This window comes from Magnolia sinica, chromosome 1 (genome assembly GCF_029962835.1).
Source record: "Magnolia sinica isolate HGM2019 chromosome 1, MsV1, whole genome shotgun sequence".
Taxonomy (NCBI): domain Eukaryota; kingdom Viridiplantae; phylum Streptophyta; class Magnoliopsida; order Magnoliales; family Magnoliaceae; genus Magnolia; species Magnolia sinica.
Window position 1 is genome coordinate 98,373,006 of NC_080573.1, and position 21,242 is coordinate 98,394,247.

Sequence of the window (21,242 nt, forward strand, 5' to 3'; positions counted from 1 at the left end):
TAGGCTTTTCAGCCCTAACCTTTATAGTTTTGTCAATGGTCTTCCCACTCCTAAGAGTGGTGATAGATTTAGCTTACTCCATCTGATTTAAAGATTTGTGATCATTTATCTCATATTGCAGTTTGGGATTGGGGTGAGGTTAAGCAAGAAGCATCCCCTTTATTACCAATCGCACTTTTAGTCTTAAGTCCTTGTATGGCATTTATGAGGTCTTGAAAGACTTGTAGCATACCTTGATTGAACCAAATTCTGATTAATTAGCTCTTGGTCTTAAATATGTTTTAGAACAGGATCCTCTTGAGGTTTCCTTTGATTTGGAATTTGATTAAAGATACCTTGAGGGGTAGTAGTTTGTCCATTCCTCTAACTGAAGTTTGGATAATTTCTCCAGTTAGGATTGTATGTATTGGAGGTAGGTCCATTGAAAGGTCTTTGATAATTATTCACGACATTGGATTGCTCATTCAACACCTCTTGAAAGGCAGGAATTGTTGGACAATTTTCAGTTGTGTGAACATTGCAAGCACAAATACCCCAAATAGTTTCCTTAACCTTATCCTTCTTTAGTTCCATGGCCTCAAATTTCCTTATGAGATTAGACACTTTAGCATTGATATCATTATCCTCTTTCAGAAGGTATAATCTGCCCCTCCTTTGATTGAGTGGGCCTAGAAGTGGTGCTTGATTTTGGGTAAATGTCCCATGATTGTGCGTTTTCAGCAAGTCTATCTAAGTAGTCCCACACATTATCGACATTTTTATTCATGAATTCCCCATTGCACATTGTCTCAACCAATTGGTGCATGGAAGATGTCAGTCCATCATAGAAAAAGTGTATACTGCGCCACGTTTAAAAACCGTATTGTGGGCATGAACTGACAAGATCCTTGAACTGCTCCCAACATTGGAAGAATGTTTCATCCTCCTTTTGGGCAAAGTTCATGATTGCCTTTCTAAGGGTGTTCATTTTATGATGTGGAAAAAACAATAGATCTTCCAAGGCTTTGGGCAAAGTTCATGATTCCATTTCTTTATGAAACTATGTCTTAGCCTTCTCTTTCAAAGAAAAGGGAAAGAGTTTCAGCCTGACTGTGTCCTCAGACACATTTGGAAAATATAAAGTGGATATAATCTCATCAAACTCTTTAAGTGTAGGTATGGACTTTCAAATTTAAGTCCATGGAATTTAGAAGGAGTTGGATCATCCCTAGCCTGATATCCATGTGTCCCGTATTTTCTAGAAAAACCATGCATGAGAGCGTGCACACCCCTACCAGTTATAAATAATCTCACAAAGTACGATGCGGGAGTGCTTAATGCACCTCATTCTCATCCTGGACTTCCTCGACCCAAAGTTGAGGTTGTCTTGCCGGTTGATTGGCAGCCATAACCTTAATTAACTCTGAGGATCTCAAGTGGTGTCTAATCCTGTGATGGATAGATAACCCCTCAACCAATCCTCCTTCACTCAAAAGACGTTGAGTGTTATCACGGACCCACTTAGGCATGAAACACTCTCAGCCCTCAATTTCAAATTCTAACCTAAACCTAAAAGAAAGAAAGGAAATAGAAGTCTATATATATATATATATATATATAGAGAGAGAGAGAGAGAGAATTGGAAAGAAGTTACCAATTTAGAAGTTCCTAATTAAAATCCTACAAAATAAAACAAAACAAGTCAGTTTCTAAAAACAGAAATTCTAAAATTAGAAAGTTTCTAAAATAAAAATAGAAAGTAAACTAGTTTTTAAAAACGAAAAGGAAAGTTATAAACCCAGAAATAGAAAATAAGTTAGTTTCTAAAAATAAAAGAAATCTTAGAATTAGAAAGTTTCTAAAAACAAAAAACAAACTCTAATCTTAACCTAATTATAAAACTGGAAAATCTCAGAAAAATGCAACCGTTAGTCCCTGGCAACGGCGCCAAAAACTTGTTCACAACCCCAAGTGTAGGGTCGCAATGTAGTAATAATCTTGGTAAGACTGATGTCGAATCCACAGGGACTGAACTTGTGCGTCTTCTGAAAGAAACTAGAACTAGAACTAGAAAAAGATGTAAACCTAAATCTGGAAATATAGAGAGTAATTGTGAGAGATATAATGAAAAACTTAAGAAATTCAAAGGTGGGAAACTAGGGTTTCCAAGGATCCACTTGTAGAGATCAGGGAGATCTATATTTGATTCAAGTCACATGATTGGAATTAGAGTCTCATCCTATTCAATTGGAAGATATCTCAGTAAAATCAAATCTGAACTTCCTTTGACCTAGTTCTTAATGGATGAGAGATGTGAGAACTGGAAGTGATTCTGTCACAAAAGCATGCCCAGGAGACAAGGCAAACAACAGGATTTACCAATCCCAAAACCAATCTGAGAGATTTGTGAAAGTTAAGGAGGATTTCATCATCCGATCATGCCCAAGGGACGATGGCGAACAACAAGATTTTTTAAATTCATAATCTCAATACATGAAAAGAACATACTCAAAGCTATTGCAGATCCATTGTAATTTGAATCAGAACAAACCATTAAAGACTGAAAGTATTCCTTATAATCAAACCAAAATCAAAGAGAGTTCAATATAAACATGAATCAAAGCAATAGAAACATCCCATCACGCTACAAGCTTCACCTCTTATCCCTATCTAAAAGGTTTAACCAACCATAGACATGATTGAACTAAAATCTCTTAATAAAAGCATAAAAACAACTAAGGAAAGGAAGAAAAACTCTTGGCGACGGCTTCTCTACGCTTTTGCTCCACTCCTCAAACCCTTAAATGATGCTTAGGGATGCCTTAGGGACCCCTATTTATAGTTTTAGGTCTTATACTTTCGCATCGAGTGGAAATTTTTGGAAACTATCTCAAATTTACGCAGTCTGTGCAAAAATTGCGTAACGCTCGACTGGTTGTGAGACATCCTCGACCAGTCATGTTTTGTCCTCGACCAGTCGTGGGCCATCCTTGACCGGTCATGGGACACCCTCGACTGGTCGAGCAGGATGAAAATTTAGTTGTTTTACTCGCCGGAGTTCGAGTCAAGACACGTCGACCGGTCGAGCTTCGACTACCCGAGCGGTGTCCAAGACTGGTTGAGCGTAGCCTGGACTAGTCGAGCAGAGGCTAGGAATGGTCGAGGATTACACAATTTCACTTCAAAATTCTGATTTTCTTCATTCTTGACTTGATTTCTTGGATCTTCAATGTGTGCATTCTTCATTCTTGATTTCATCAGATCCAATCTTGGCGTTGGTGATTTTTTAGTGTTAAATTCATGCTTTTAAAATCCTTTTCAATCCAAGCTCTTGAATTCACCTTGTGGCATAAACATGATTAAAATAGAACATTAAACATTATCATGTTCATAAAACCAAGCAATAAATGGGTTCTAATATGCAATATTTGACCCACAACATCTAGTCGATCGCTACGGCCAAGACTTCAGGTAGAGCAGTAGTGGCTCTCCTTGCTCAGGTTTAGAAAGTAGCGGAGGTGATCCTAAGTATTGTTTGAGTTGATGGAAGGCCAAGTTATAGTCCTCTATCCATTCTACCTTCTGTTTTCCCTTCAACTACTAGAAGATAGGGAGACACTTCTCGGTGGCTCGGGAGACGAAGCGATTGAGAGCAGCAACCCTTCCAGTGAGGAACTGAATTTCTTTCATCATCCTTAGCGAGCTCATATCTAGTAGATCTTGAATCTTGTGGGATTTGCCTCAATCCCTCTCTAGTTGACCAGAAAGCCAAGAAACTTACCCGAGCCAACACCGAAGGCCTACTTTCTCGAGTTCAACTTCATCTGATATTTTCATAGGATTGTGAACAACTCCTCGTGGTTAGTGGTGTGATTTGTAGCTTTGATGCTCTTGACGATTATGTTGTTGACATAAACCTCCATAGAGTTTCCGATTTGTTGAGTGAAGATGTTGTTGACCAGTAGCTGATACATGGTTCCAGTGTTCTTTAGTCCAAAGGGCATGACTTTGTAGCAATAGATCCCCTTGTTGGTGATGAAGGTCATCTTCTGCTTATCATATGGTTATATTACGATCTGATTGTAACCTGGGTACGCATCCATAAAATCAAGGAGCTCATGCCCTACAGTACTATTGATCAGTTGATCGATCCTCGAAAGTGAAAAGTTATCCTTAGGAAAGGCCTTGTTCAGGACTGCGTAGTCAACACAGACCCGTCATTTCCTATTGGATTTCTTCACTAAGGCAATATGGGTGAACTGATTGGGATAGTAGACCTTCTCAAAGAATCCGACTTCTAGGAGCTTATCGAGCTCCTACCCAATGATGGCATATCGTTCTGGTTCGAATGCTCGTCACTTCTATCTCATTGGTCAGTGGTTAGGGTTGACGTTTAGCTTATGGACCATCACTTCCAGGCTGATGCCGGGCATGTCCTAGTGGGACCAAATGAAAACAATGTTGCACTGGAGGAGGTCCATGATCTTGTCCCTCAGTCCTAGAGCTAACGATAATCCAACTTGTACAGTGCGGGTCAGGTTGGAATTACTAAGGGGCATGGCTACGAGGTCTTCGACTAGAGACCCTCTTTCGAGTGACTCTTCCTAAGGATTAAGAGAAGTGATGGCCATCATGCGGTGATGCATCCTTAAAGCCCTGGAGTAGCACTGGCGAACTTCCTGCTGATCTCATCTGATCTGCCTGACACCGTGCTCAGTCAGAAATTTCATTGTGAGATGGTATGTTGATACTACTGTTCACATGTTGTTGAGGGAGGATCGCTCGAGGATGACGTTGTAGATAGAAGGACAGTCAACCATAAGTAAGTCGATCGTCTTCTTCATCTGGTTTCGTCCCTCTCCCGCAGTGATCGAAAGCTATATAGATCTTTTGGAGGTGATACTGTCCCCTGTGAATTCGAGCAGAGGAGTTTTAATAGGTCGGAGTCGGGACCTTCCGACCCCCATTTTATCGAAGGCATCAGTAAAGGATGTCAACCAAGCTGTCGATGTCCACAAAATCTGAAACACTTTGCAGTTGGCTATGGTCATGGCCACCACTAAGGCATCGTCACGAGGATGGTGGACTTCTCTGACGTCCTCTTCGATGAAGGTGAGTTTATACGAGATGACCTTCTACTCCTTTGGAGGTCTGTAGGTGAGGTGGACCTGGTGTTCCGAACTACTATGGCTGATGCTCTGAGCATGAGTTTTATGAGCTCAATTCGAGTCTCCACCTCTTACAGACCCATGGAAGATGGTGCGAATTTCTCTTATAGCCTCGTTGTTGTTACCATTATTGGGTTGCTCGTTCTTTCGATCCGACCGTTCTTCCCTCATATTAACATACTCTCGCAGATGTTTGTTGTAGATGAGGGCTCTAATCTCCTCTTTTAAGGTTGAAGTAATCACTGGTGAAATGACCATGGTCATGGTGGAAGTGGTAGTACTTTGGTTTATCCCACTTATTGGCATCAGCCTTCATCTGATTCGGCCATTTAAGGAGTCGCTTGTCCCGAACTTCCATGAGGACTTGCTCGGGCATAGCGTTGAAGGGAGTGTAAGAGTGAAATCTGCTCTTGGGTCGTCTGCTTGGATGTTGACCCCCAGTCGGGTCATCGTTCTTTCTACGCTTGTTACTTGGAGCTGATGCTTGTTATTCCTTAGGTTGGTTCTCCCTGATCGAGCTTCCTCTACTCCTGGTGGCTTTCTGCGAGCTAAATAATTCTTCGGCGTTGGAGTACTTATGGGATCAGTTGAGAAGATCAACCAATGTCGTTGAGGGATTCTTGTTGAGCGAGAAGAGGAACCTTCCTTCCTTCAGGGTAGCCATCATAGCAGCTAGGGCGATATGATCTGAGTAGCCCTCCACTTGTAATACTTTCAAGTTGAAGCACTTGATGTAGTCCTTCAATAGCTTGTCCTCCTTCTGAAGGATGCTAAGGAGTTGAGTTGTTGGCTTTTGCCTTTCTTTTCCTCCAATGAAGTTGGTAATGAAGGTCTTTCTGAGCTATGCGAACGAGCTGATAGACTTTGGTTGAGCTGCTCTTGACAGAGTTAGGGAGAATGCATGGCATATCACTGCGGTCAAGGCACCATGAAGCTCCATCCACGCCGTGAAAGATTCTAGATGCTCGGTCGAGTCAGTGGACCCGGAATATGGAGTAATCTGCGGCATCCTGAATCTAGATGGGAGCTGAGGTTGCATGATATCGTCAATGAACAACGACTTAGTTTCCTCCAAGATAGCTTCTATCGAGGTCGGAGTGTGTGCGTGATAGGCTTGCCATATGTCACCGATCTCATCTTGTAGCTCGTTGAGTTCGGCTTCCCAGGGGTCCTCGTTCTCGGCCACTACCTCAGGAGCCTTACCATGCTGCTTCTTCTCTAACGCATGACGTAGATCGGAGGTAGCCAGTGTAGAAGTTCCCGAGGCATGGGAGGTTGCATAGTTCAACACCTCATGAGCCTGTTTGTTCCTCTGGGAACCTGCAGGTGCTTGAGACGACGCCGAGATTTCAGTAGCTGCTCGATCATCAGCCTCCCAAATGGGAGGAGGATTATGTCACTCTAGCATCTACCTCATATGTTCAATGTTATTTGTTAGTGCTTTAACTTGATGCTCCAAAGAGACAAGCTGACCTCCCCGATTCCGGGACTGCTGTATTGGACTTGTGGATGCAGAATCAGCTTGAAGTTAGGAGGTTGCTCCTGATGGTCTACCAACTATTCTGCTAATGCAAGATCGGGGTGTAATAGTAGTGGTTTGGGCTTTCTTTCTCCCTTTCGCTATTGTTGGGGCACTGTAGATGAGGGGGACGATTTTTAATGTCGTTCCAACAGACGGTGTCAAACTGTTGATGCAAAAATCTGGTTAACCCTTCTAAGACCTTTGAGTACCTGCACACAAAGAAGACAAAGGAGACCTTAGCTGCAACAGGGGACCCTCCGATGCCAAAGTCAGATAGGTAAATTATATTTGGTAGAATGTAGGGCTTTGGGTATGATTTGAGCATAGAATTGTGTATATCTTTCACCATTAAAGGGGCTCTTATTTATAGCCTTATGGGTGCGGTTGCGCAGATGGGAATTTCCCGGTTTAGAAGGTGTGTATCGTAGAGGGAATCATATCCCAAGGGTGTCATAATTATCTTCTGAGATCTTCGACTGAGATCTCGGATACATCCGTGTTGTAATTATCTTATGAGATCTTTAGCCGAGACCTCGGATAGATCTCTTTGATAAGATCTGAATAGTCAGAATTAGTAGAAACATGTAGTAGGAGGTCGAGGTCGAGCATCCGAGGTGACCTATATAGCTATCTCAAGGAGTAATCTTCCAACCTGGATTTTCTGGTGAGCCGTGGTTGAGCTTTTCCCTTAACGTTAAGTGGATCACTGACTTGTCGACCTTCCCTCGAACGTTGTATCCGAGCGTTGAGACTGAGCTTCATTCCTTGGTATAATATAAACGAAATCGGGATGACCATCATCGTCATCTTATCGTACGGTGCAAGGCTTTCCTGAATGTAGAAGCTCAGATTCATGTCTAGTACATAGTCACACCTCGGGAACCCTTACCAGGAGATGATCCGATCAACAACTCGAAAATGGATGGGACTGTGGAAGGGTTCGACATCTGATGGAAGCAGAGATACTTCGTCTTTTGATGGCCGAGCTCAGGGAATAAATGATTAAACCAGCAATGGATTATAGTTCTAGTCGTTAAGGAGCTCCTTGCACGTCTGGCGTTGGTTAATCATACAACGGGCACATATGTCCGAGTTGACCCCTTCTCCTTGGTCAATATATTTTTACCCATAACAATAAGTAACAGCCATGGTTGAAAGTGCCCTTGTTTGTCAATATACGTGAGTGTTAAGTCTGTCAATCCAAGTGAGATCTTAAATGAAGACATTAAGACCAAGCCTCAACAAAGATAAAGGCCATGATCAAGCTTAAACTGGTAAACCATACCCTCATTATCCCACAACAAACCCTAGCAGGTATATGCCCCTATATAATCCCAACTTATCCTATAAAAAGAATTAAAACATCTTTTGGTCAAGTTGGTGTATAATGCACAATGAGTATAAATGAAAGAAAGAAATAAAACTGGAAAAATCACAAGTCCTGATCGAGTACATCGAACTGCAATCGACGGAATATTTGATAACATTGAACATCGTTCGATAGTATCAAACGAACGCCCATTCTGTCCAGCAATAAAATGAAAGATATGCTGGAAACCTCGATAACATCAATAGCTATTCGATATCATCGAAGTCCATGCTTCGATAACATCGAATGGCCTTCGATTACTTCAACCTTGGACCTCTTCCAAAGAATTAGAAAATACTTTAAGTGATCCTCGATGTTATCAAGACTAAGTTATCGATGACATTGAAGTTTATTTGATAGCATCGAAACTAACTCAGTTTTGTCTAGCAAGCTTTCAAAGAAAACTTATTTTCTTCGAGTTCATCGAAGACCATTCAATACCATCGAAATTCAAATTTTAATGGATTGAAGGACTCTTTGATGGAATCAAACAGGGGACAAAATTGTCTGGCAACCTTTGTGTATTTTACAAAAGAAATCTCGATGGAATCGAGCATCCCTCGATGAATTGAAGTGCACGTCGATATCATCGAAAGATTCTTGATGAAAAACATTTAGAATCCATCCTACTCTCAAATGAATATCTTAAGTAGAGAGTCGATGCAATCGAAGATGGTTCGATAATATCAAAATTCAAATTTTGATAACATCGAACACCCTTCGATGACATCGAAAATGTCAGATTTCTGTCCATTTTTTTACCATTGGGATTTCAACTCTATAAATACACTAGTGTTGCTCTTTGTAAAATGAGCTAGAATCCAAGAGAGTTTGAGCCTGTTATTATAAGATCTACATATCCTCTTACTCGCTCTCTCTTTCCCATTAAAGTTCATCATTCAATCCTTAACACAAGCACTAACTCATCATCTTCTTTACTTGGATTGAATAATGAACTCTAGCATTCACTGAGTTACCAACCAACCAAAATCCTAAGTGTTGGAACTCTTGAATGCATAGCTCATGAGAACCTTCTCTATGGATTTAAATCATACTACTTAGATAGAGAAGATCCAAACCCTAAACCTCACAACCTCGGAGCATTCATCAACATCATAGCATGTTGCGATTCAAAGGGAGTCGAAGACTCTTCATCATTATTGAATATCTTCACATTGTGTAAGAATGAGACTCAACCACTTATTTGTAAGTACTCAGAGTCTACTGCGTCTAAATCCATTTCCTTGTGTGGGATTGAGATTCAAAGTTTGAGTGTCAAACTCGTCAAGTCCTAGTTGTAAGCCTCCGACGGGAGAATACATTGTGTCCTTGTGTAGGACACTGTGTCCCTGTGTAGGACATTGTGTCCTTGTATAGGACGTGTGTAAGGCCCGTATAATAGTCTGTACCGTTCCATAGGCTTCCGCAATCCTTCCGGTCGAATTTCGGCAACCCTCGACCTGTATCCGATGTTTACGCGTGATCCTAAGCCGAGTCCTGCATACCGACGTCGGCTCGACCTGAAACTTGTATCTTAGCAACCGCACCATCGCCGCGGTTCCAACGCCGCGACTCACGTACCGATTCGATACCCAGGCTAGGAGTTGTGGGCCTACGCTCATTTCGAGGAAAACGCCGCGCGTTACAAATTTTCAGGAAATCTCTATAACATGTCCCATCAATCAATCAATCAATCAAGTCAAGTAAACTCCATACCTCAAGTACTAATACATATCCCTCCTTTTTCCATAAGTCAACACTCTCTTCCCCTACCCATCCCTCTTTTTTCAAATTTCAAACTAAACCTTACCTCTCTATCTCCTTTCCTTACAACAACCACTCCATCCATCCCTTTCATCAATTATTTCTATCTCTCTCTCTCTCATTTCTATCTTTACTCTCCAATTCCATGAGAGCTCCAACATCCAAGCTCTCTCCCAAATACTAAGTGTGGCCCACCTTCTCATCTCCCATCTCAACCTTCCAATCACCATTAACCTCCATCAAAAGTGAAGGCAAGGAGTATAGGAGTCCAAGGGATCAAGGAGGAGTACAATAGGTGGGTGATCCACCATTGATTTTCAATTTGATGACCCACTTGTGATGAGACCCAATTTAATGTATGTGTTGTAGTCATATGAGGGGCCCATAGTGGAGGGACCCCTCCACTACGCCGATCTCTCTCTCCTTCTCTCTATCTATCTTGCTCTTCCCCTTTCCTTGTTGATGGCCCACTTGATGTGTGTGTGTGTGGCCCACCATGAAGTATGTATTTTATCCATGCCGTCCACCGAGTGGCCCACATGGCAGTCCGTTTGGACGGGCCTGATCGAAGGAAAACACAAGTATCGGTTTGATCCGAGGCCGATGTGGGCCACACATGTGGGCCCACCATGGTATATGCACTAGATCCATGCCATTCATTCTTTGGACGTGGATCCCACCAAAGCAGCGTGTGGGGCCCACCATAATATGCGTGTGCATCAAGCCGTCCGTCTAGGTCTGGACAGTGACGCTGGATGCACTGTTTTAAAATATTATATATATATATATATATATATATATGAGATATATGATAATAAATAAAATATAAAATAATATATAAATAAATTAATATATATATGTAATATATACATATATGCTGGACGTGGGCTCCACATGGGACCCACCTATCGTGGCTGTCTCCTGCCCAGTAGCGTTACAGCTACTGGGATCAGGAAGATGATCCTCACCGTCCGTCTACTCAGTGGGATCCACCACAACTGTATGCGTTTCATCTGTACCGTCCATCTGGACGGTGCCATGCCCAGTCCCACCATGATGCATGCATCAGAGGCCACGTACGTGGGACCCACCTGTGACACTGGATGCAGAGCAGCAAGGGGGGCCCAACCTCAGGTGATGTTTGACCTCCTATACAATATAATGAATGAAAAGTCGAAGGCTGCACTGCAAGGCGACCACACGCCGTCCATCCGGTTGATCTGCTTCATGCGCCCCATCATGATCTCGTGCATTAGATCAACACTGTCCAGAGCGTCAATGGGTCTCTAGACGGTGGCTTTTTCTATATGCCATGTTATATTATAATATAATATATCATATTATATTATATGGTATTATATTATATTATAATACATTATATGATATATGTTACGTGGACCGCACCATGATGTATCTATCTGCACCGTCCAGTTGCTGGATGGTGCAGCAGGCGTGATATCCAGACCTCCCATTCATTTGGTGACCGACCCACCATGATGTGTGTGTTGTATCCCTACCGTCCATCCATTTGACGATTGGCCTCACCATGATGCATGTGATGTATCCCTACCGTCTATCCATTTGGCGAGCTTGTCTCCCGGCTTGAGACTAAAAATAAAGCAGATCCAATATCAAGTGGACCACACTGCAGAGAACAGTGGGATGAACGCCCACCATTGAAAACCCTTTGGGATTATGGGGTTCTGAACTAGTATGATATTTATTTTTCCTCTATATCCAGGTCTTTGCAACCTTATGCACAGACTAGATGGAAAATAAGGACTATGGTGGGCCATTGAAATTTAACGATGGAAATCATTATCACCATTGTCATTTGTGGTATGGTCCAAATGATACTTTGGACATGATTCATTTTTATGCTCTTCAATGGTATCTAACAATGTACGTATGGTGTATTGGAATCGGCCATTTGACTCGGCCTACTCGACTCAGCCATTTGACTCGGCCTATTCGACTCAGCCCATTCGACTTGGCCCTTTTGATTCGGCCCATTTGAATCGGCCCTTTTGATTCGGTCCATTTGATCGGCCCATTTGTTTGATTTGGCCCATTTGAATCAGCCCTTTTGATTCGGCCCATTTGATCAGCCCATTTGATTTATATGAGGTCCAATGAGACGTTTGTGAGGCCTTTGTGTGAGCCGACTGTGATGTATGAGGCCCATTGCGATGTGAGATTCCACCATGATGCATGTAATGATGTTTTGGCGGCCGTGCCTTAAGAGTAATGATGGTTTGACATCCACATTGTAAGAACAATGATGGTTAAATGTCCGCATTATAACTCTCCCTAGGTCCCATTGATAGGCCCATATTTGTAGTGTGTAGGCCGTATAAACCCCTCTTCGTTATGAACAAGATCCATCACCACATAACATGCTAGTATTGTCCCATAATTCATGCCCATATACATCATATGTATGCTTGATATGAGGAATGACTGACCATAGTATATGCCTTCGAGCAGATTGCTTACGAGCTCCTTGATAGGTGGAGTTGCCCTTCATGAGCGCACGATACGCGTAGGATTGTTGCATGACTGGTAGTGTGATTCATGCACTTCGCATTTATACAATATGATTTCTATATGCCCTAGCGACATCAAGGCTATGACCTCCACAGGCACATCGTGGATGGCAGGTTTGGACACCGGAAATATTGTTACTAAGTATCAAGGCGTCATAGATGTCCCTCGGTGAAAATTCCTAAACCCGATGGTACCAGAGGTGACTCCAACATCGAGACCGAGTGGATATATGAGCGCATGAGAGCCGAATACCAGGAGGCCGCGTCTCCCACTGTGTCGTGGTCGGTTGGAAAGGGGTGTGGCCTTACTTGTCCAAGGGTACGGGCATTACTAGGCTGAGTTTAATCAGCTCGTGAATGGGTCCACTATCGACTTGCCGGATAGATATTGGCAGACTATTGGCCAGGTAGACAGTAAGGTTTCTTATGCTCACTTGGATTGCGCACCTGAAAAGGGGTAGTACCATTTGGAGTATACTAAACCCCGATGATTATCCAGAATGAGAACTGCACTAATATTTGATGCTCTAGTGATGAGCTGCATTGATATGTGGATTTGGATGAGAATTGGCATGCTTAAGTTGCATCTCGCATCGCATGGTCTTGATATCGCCGATAGCATTCATATCTTGCACCACATAGCCTTGGTAGGGCTAGTTGCATTCATGTATTCATCAGCATGATTCTGTATTACTCTGACCTTACATTCTGAGCACACTCATATTGCGCACACACTTACATCGCCCTCTAAGCTTTTTATAAGCATATACACGATCAATACGTGCAGGTGACGCCAGGACGCAACCGTAGCTTCATCATAGTTGGAGTGTGCAGTCGAGCTTTAGGAGTTTTATTATTATCATTATCTTGTATTTTCCTTCATACGCATTGTACTCAAAGTTTTTTTATCATAGTGGATTTTGTGATGGTGTTCTTGTAGTTATTATTCGTGGGTTATGCTTATAGTTATGCTTATACTGAATCAAAATCGTGTTTGAAATCCTCCTTGTAAAATTTCAGGATCGGAACCTGGTGTATGGGTGCCGGGAGCTAAGAATGGGGTACTATGGAGGCTGTCAACGTCGGATTCGGCAATTAAAAATTTTGTGAGCCCGGTTTCCGAGTTTGGGGCATGACAACGTGTGTCCTTGTGTAAGACATTGCCTTGAGGAGGCATAAGATGCCTTGTGTAGGACTTGTTGCCTTGTGTAGGTACTTAGGGGAACCTTGTGTAGATCTCTTAATTAACCTTGTGTAGGTTATAAAGGTTCATGGTTAACCTGATTTAAAACCATTGGATAGTGAAATCAGGTACACTAAAGGAGAGAGTACGTCCACCGGGAGTGGAGTAGACAAGTAACTGAACCACTATATATAAATGTGTTTGGGATTATTTTGAGTACATTTATCTAGTTATGCTTATGTTTATCATTTGTGATTTAGTTAGGGCTTGTTTGGGCATTTGATTTACGGTGGTTTATGAGGGGTAGGATTGTAAAATCCTCTCCTATTCCATCCCATGTACGTTTGGGCAACCGAGCCACCGTCCCAGCTTACACTTTCAAAATCCTCTGTCAGAGGCGCGGGATTTGGGCGATCCTGCGGGCAGGATTCGGAGGGTTTTTGGAAGACTTCCCGTGGCGCGAGTATTCCATGATTTTCATCCTGATTTCCAATTCCTCGGCGTGTTTTTTGGTTCTCTATAGGGAAGATCTTCTGCCTCTTGATTTTTTTTTAGAAAGATTTGAGAGGCGTTGAGGCTGGAATGTCTGCTGCGAGAGAGATCTGAGGCTTTTCGATCAGAGATTTGAAGGACGGAGGCGGATTCGGTTTTCCGCCTCTGAATCGATGGTTTTGTTTACTTGCACAGCACGATCTGTGGTTTTTCAACAGAATTACAGTCGGGTTGAAGGTTGTGAAGATCTGAGGTTTTTTCTTATACCATTGGTGAAACGGAGAAGAACGAGGTCATTTTCCATTTCTCCACCTTTTATGGCCGGAAAGAGAAAGCTAATGTTGCAGGCTTTGTTACGGATCTCTGGGGGAGAGATCTGAGGTCTTTTCTTTGGCTACCAGCCATCTCGAACTTAAGATCGAAGGAAAAGACTCGAATTTTCGGCATTCTCGCAGCGTCTGTAGAATCTATTTCCCACCCTAAGGAAGAAAGTCCAAGTCCAGAAGAAGAAGTTGAGATGATGCAAATGAAGATGAAGACTGGAAGAACACCTATGAATGGAATCTCTGAAACCGGCAGCAGCGGACCGGAGTTTACTCAGTACCATAAAAGGGTACTAGTAACTCAGTACGCAATCCGATTTCTCAGGCATAAATATCATTCTAATCCAAAACTTATGTAGCCCCGCAAATTTTCCAATGGCGAGCGTTCAATACCAGCTGGCCCAATCACACACATGGTGGGGCACGAATCCAAGGCGGACATCAGGTAGGCCCCACCTTGGATGTGACTGTGTCTAAAAACGAGGCCCATCCAACAATCCCCGATGATGATATTGAGTACTGACTGTGGACCGTTGATGAAGCTCATCTTAGTTTTTACCATATATTGTATCACATGGACAATCCAAACAGCCCCACCGTGATATCCTATGGGATGAAAGGAATCCCATGAATTCCAAACATAATTTCGAATCCATCCTGGGATAGAGGTGTATACTTCTATCCCCAGACAATCCACAATCCACTATCTATCATAAATGTTGCTGTCAGCGCAATTCCATCCCATTTAATTCACCCTAATGCAAATGCCCAAACAGGCCCTTAATGTATAAGTGTTGATTATAAATCACATCCCACACACTATGACTATCCGTATGGGCTTGCACTTTATTTGTAAATCTTGTGATAGCCTAAGTGAATTGGACTCTCCATTGACTTAGAAGCCTTAGAGTTACTTTGTCTTATTTTTCTGTTTAAAAGTTAGGTATTGTTTGTACTTATTGGAAAATAATCACTTCCCTCTAGGACATTCGGTAATACTTCATACTTCAGTACTAGTGGTTCTACAGCAATTTCAAGTGTTGAGGATTGCCATGTCCACACGTATGCCGATCATGTACACTCTAGATTGTGCCAACAGAGGCACATAGGTGCAATATCCTGTCCATCCATCTTAGGGATAACAGTGCGTAGATGTCCAGCCCCAGGAATCAGATGGTCCATTAGACAGGTGAACCTCGATTTACGAAATAAGCACGGACCTGAGAATAACTTGGCCGAAGTTTTATAATCCAACCGTCTTTAATACATTGGCCCACCTGTTGAGTAGCCCAGATTGTTTCGGACGAGAACATTTACACCGTCGCTCCCAACGGATGGACGCAAATTTCCTACAACCGCTGTTACAGGGAATGCGGCTTAGGAACAGCTCCATGCGGTCATCGCAATGTCTGTATCATATCCACCCCTAAGAAAGTTTCAACGGTGGGTGTTCAATCACCACTGCTTCGTATGGTGCGGTCCACCTGAGATTTGGATCTGCCTCATTTTTGGGCGGCTCATGCTTAAAATGAGCTAGAAAAATGCATGGACAGCATGGACTAAATACATACATCATGATGGGGCTCACAGAGCACAGACCAGTACCGAGCTTGGTACTGGAGGGGCCATTACCGAATCCGAGCCTCAAGAGCCGGAGTTGGAGTAAATTAGCATCCCTAATGAATGACATGTACGGGGAATGCCTTGTATACACCTGCTGAGTTCAGCAAAAGGTCAGACACATTTAAACCAAGCTCATGGCTGTTGCAATGGCTCAATTCAGTGTCTGTATGCATGCACACGTATATATGATGCATATACAGATATTGATAGAGGAAAGGCGAGGATGCGACGGTCGGTAAATCCAGTCAAAAAGCTACGGCAAAACTCCCCTATTTAAAATATTACAGAAAATATAGTAATTTACTAAGATACTCAACTCTTTGGTGCTGTTTGGTTACGAGGCCGGCAATGCTGGTTCAGTTGGCACAAGCTCTTTATATATATATATATATATATATAGGTGAAAAAATAGTTAAGTTATGAGGTCAACTTATGGAATGGACCAACTCTACTCACCAGGACGGTTCCTTTGAGTTCCGGGCCCTAAGGGGCGTCTACGTCCAAAACCAGGTAGGAGGTTGATGCAACTATGAGGACACTCAAAGAGGATGCAACTATAAGACCACTCAAATGGCCAACTGCCGACCTAGCCCATAGGTCGGTTATAGCTCAGCTATAGGTTGGTCATAGCTCGGCTATAGGCCAACCATAGCTTGATCATAGCTCAACTATAGCTCGGCTATAGCTCGGGATAAACTGAATATGTCTTATATGATCTTTACTCGGATCAATAGTCCGGGAATCTCTCCAATAGCTCGAAGATCTCTCCCAAAATCTTCGAAGGATCAAATCAGATCCTGAGAAACTCGGACAATGATAATCTTAGGAAGATCCCGGAGGAATCTCTGAGTGGATTCATCTCCGGAGCATCAGAAACGACTCCTTCATACGGCCGTCTTCCTTCTCCTATAAATAGAGGTACCCCCAGCCAATGTAAGGTACGCATTCAAAATCCTAATGCTCGACTGGTGACTCTTTTCCTAAAGAGATCCTACCTTACAAAAGACCCCAAAGTCCTGACTTAGGCATCGGAGGGTCCCCTGTACAAGCCAGTGTTTCCTTTGTCTCTTGTTTCCATCTGTGCAAGTCTCAAAGGCTCAACTAGGAAGGGTCTGCTGGAAAACTGCATCAATAATATCCAAGTCCAAAACTAGTTATATCTTATCTTGTGTTTATCAACCAATGAACAGGAAACAAGAATAGATTATGGTATATATATATATATGAGAAAGGTAACATAGATGGAGATGAAAGTAGTATTTGCAATGCATGTGTACATTAATGTTTGTGACAAATGTTGAGTGAGCTCTTAAATTTGGATGGTTGGTCATGTGGAAAATTTTTCTGATGTATGTAAATGTAATAATGTGTTCCCCATGTGCATTGAATTAGGGATAAGTAATTTTTACCATTTTTATGGTGACAACTATTCATGCTAACATGGTTGTATATTTGGGATAATGTTTTTTAAATTCCATTTACAAATAGGTTTGAGAAACCATGGAGAATTTGTCCATGTCAGAATAACTTTTCCTGGAACAACTTTGCTTGAATCCAAATGGGCCCGAGGTGACTACCAAGGAACTCCCTTGTGGTGCATAGAGTTTGCATGTGTAGGGGTCAATGTTGTCCCTACCATACTCTAAACTTAATATTGCAGAGTTAAAAGGATCGAAATTATAGGAATTTTATAAAGTGGGCCTTATTGATTGTTCACAACCCCAAGTGCAGGGTCATGATGTAGTAACAACTCGATGAGAATGAGGTCAAATCCACAGGGAATGGGGAACACGATCTAAAACTAATCTAAGTCTAACTTGGGTGGTCTGGGTTTTTAATCCAGCGATTTAGAAAAAAAGGTTTGAAATATTAAAGATAAAAAACTAAGGATCTAGGAATCCACTAATAGAAATTTCAATATTAATCTACTTGATTCAACGATAACAAGATTGGAATCTAAGTCCTATCATATCCAATCGAATGATGGATCAGTTAAAATAGAATCTGAACTTTCATTGGAATAGTTCCCTCATGAAGCACTAATGTGATGATCGCAGGGAATTCAACCATCTACCATACCCAGGAGACAATGGTAAATTATAAATTTTACAGATTACACAATTGCAAAATACATAAAAAGATATCAAAAGCTTTCCAAGCATCTATTGTAATTAGAGTCATAATAAACCACAAAAATCTGGAAATATTCATTTATTCAAACTAGAAATCAATGGAAGTTCAACTATAAACTTGAATTATAGTAATATAAACATCAAAGTAAACTATAAGTTTTATCACTTAGCCTTAGCTAAGAGATCAGCGTAAGAAGACTAACATCCTAGAAGAAAAATAAACGATCAACTAGAACCCGTCAAGAAATTGAAGTAGAAGAACGTTGTCAGTGCTTCACCTTAGCCTTCTCTCACTTTCTAAGACTTAGAAGATGCTTTGGAATGTCCTAACGACTCCTATTTATAGTTATGGAACTCTAACTTTCACACCGACTTAGAGATTTCACAAACCGACCTTGGATTTATGCACTTCTATTACGCTTCGGTCGAACCGAAGTCATGTATGAAAAATATGTACAAAATCTGTCAAATTTAGGTGGGACCAAAGTTGATCTTGGTTGGACTGGATCGAAGTTGGCTTCGGTTGGACCTAATTAAGGCTGAAAATCTCACTTTCTTACTGGAATGTTTTGCGCGATTTCGGTCGGACCGAAGTTGGCTTTGATCGGACCGAAGTCTGTTTTAGGACTTTTCTCTTTTAGACTCAGAATTCCAGAATATGATTTTTCTGGCCAATTTTTAGGATTCCTTTTCTTCACTTTAAACCTTCGATTCTCTTCATTCCTCACTTGGTTTCCTTGGATCTTTGATATATAAATTCTTCATTAATGAGTTCCAGATCTCCAATTCCTCATTATCTTATTTTAAGCTCTAAATTTATCCTTTTAAGCACATATCCATCATAAGCTTCCGAATCACCTCGCATGACAAAAATGTATATAATTAAATCAAATGATAAGTTAAATGCCAGGAAAACTAAAATAATTGAAGGGTTAAATATGCAATATTTGATTCTCGACACACTCCCTAACCAAAATTTTGCTAGTCCCGAGCAAAACATGCGAAAGATATTTCGATAACCAATATTTAATTTCCATAAGCTCAAACGATTCCGAAAACAATCCATATTATAAAAATCTAAAATACATTAATTTTGAGTAATACTTTCTCCTAAACTCTAGCACTTGGTAAATATTTTAATCAATTTTAAAGCATTAATCGTATGATTAGAAAAATTCTAAACATTGAGTTCCATGAGTGTATAGTGAAGTCTAAACTTAACATGGCCAAATGTTCAATTCTCTATTTTCATGATAACATTGATAATCAAAAGAGTTCAAGATAACCAAAACCTAAACCAAAACTGGCCTTACAGTACAACACTTTATTCTTCCTGCTTTTGATTTTTCCATCTATGGTTTTCACACTATTTTCACATTTTTCTTCTTTTTAACAGTCCTTTCAAGAAACTTTGATAACTATTTTTAGCTGGTATTTTCTTTTTCTATTACTTTCTTTTCAATTTCTTCTCATTGAACATGATGGACAAATTCCCCAGGTTTGGTTCATATCATTCTCAATAATCATCAAGTTAACAATTCAATATTAAACTTAAACTTTAATGTGTAAACTAGAGGTGATATGTGAAATTATGACTCAATCAATGTTTAAAACTTCTAATTATAAATTAAGCAACTAAAATTCATATTTCAACAATCTTCAATAATAAGTATCTTATCATTCTACTCTCTGGATTATCTTCAAAATCACTTAATTTCACAGAAATTTCCAAAAATTTTGAAAAAAAAATTATAACTCAAAATTTTAACAATCTACCCCCCAACCTAAAATCTATATTGTCCTCAATATATAAACATATGTAATAAAAGCAAAATTGAGAGCAGTGAAAATAAATGGAAGTAGATGAAGACATGTAAAGCGAAAATAATCTTCTAATAAAATGTGGTTCTAGCAGAGAAACTAAACTATGGATTGCAAACTAATCATAAAAATGCAATAAATTCTATTCCTAAATTAGAAAAACAAGAAAAAACTACTCGATCATATAGAAAGGTTCTTCCTCTGGCCAGTATCTCGATAAATTTCTCAGTAGGTTTCTCAACAAGATCATCCAAAAGTCATTTTTGCAGTATACTAGGATACCTTGGAGCATGAATGTCTAGAGAACTTTATGAGCCTCAGTTAAAAAAAATTCTTTTAATCCACTAAGGTATCCAAAGTGAATAATATTCACCTATGATAGAAAAGTTTTTAATGTTAGTACACCACAGTGAATCAGAGACTACAAGTAGGTGAAATTCAAAAAAAATCTCATTAGACAGTGTAGTCTTAACACATTTCTTTGGTTCAGACTTCGGTTCAATTTTCAGCTTCTCCTCCTTTAATGGTAAACATTATAGATGTAGAAAAAGGGGCTTCAGAATAATGTTTCTCTCATCAGTATCAACTACCGAGGTATTGTCTCACAAGGCATTCACTATGTCTTGGATTATATAGTCATTAGAATCCTCAAAGTGTGCCAAGCAAACTTCTAAAGAGGTAAGCTCATAATGCATCAATCAATCGAAGTGACTAATCCTTATTATTCAGGTTAACCATTTTCTCAAGTTTTTTTTTTCCTATTTGAAATTTTAGCTTGGCCACTTGTCTGAGGAATATAGGGGGTACTTACTTTATGAGAAATACCATATTTCTTCATCAAAGCTTCAAATGGCCTATTACAAAAGTGAGATCTTTCATCACTTATAATGACTCAAGGGGTTCTAAACTGAGATAAAATATTTTCATTCAAGAACTTAATGATCGTGCGATGATCATTATTTCGGCATGAAATTGCCTGACCCATTTAGAGACATAATCTACAGCAAACAAGATATAGATATCTCCAAAGGATTGGGAGAATGGCCCCATGAAATTGATGTCCCAACAATCAAATGCTTTCATGACGAGAATAAGGGTTCAACGACATCATATTTCTATGAGACAATCCTCCCAATTTCTAACAATGATCACACGCTTTACGAAATTTATGTGTATCCTTGAAGATAGCAGTAAAAGCCACACTATAAAATTTTTGTTGTGGTCTTTTTAGCCGAGAAGTGGCCAACATAAGCGTGAGAATGGCAAAAGGAGATGACCCTATGATGTTCATTATCAGGGACATCTCCTAATGATTTGATC

The 21,242-nt window shown here is 40.7% G+C and overlaps 1 non-coding gene across 1 annotated transcript; it reads left to right on the forward strand.

Moving 5' to 3' along the window:
• Positions 1 to 854: 854 nt before the first annotated feature.
• LOC131223294 (small nucleolar RNA R71) lies at positions 855 to 961 on the forward strand. The gene has a single exon (XR_009160377.1). It is a non-coding gene; the product is annotated as a small nucleolar RNA R71 (small nucleolar RNA).
• The last annotated feature ends 20,281 nt before the right edge of the window (positions 962 to 21,242 follow it).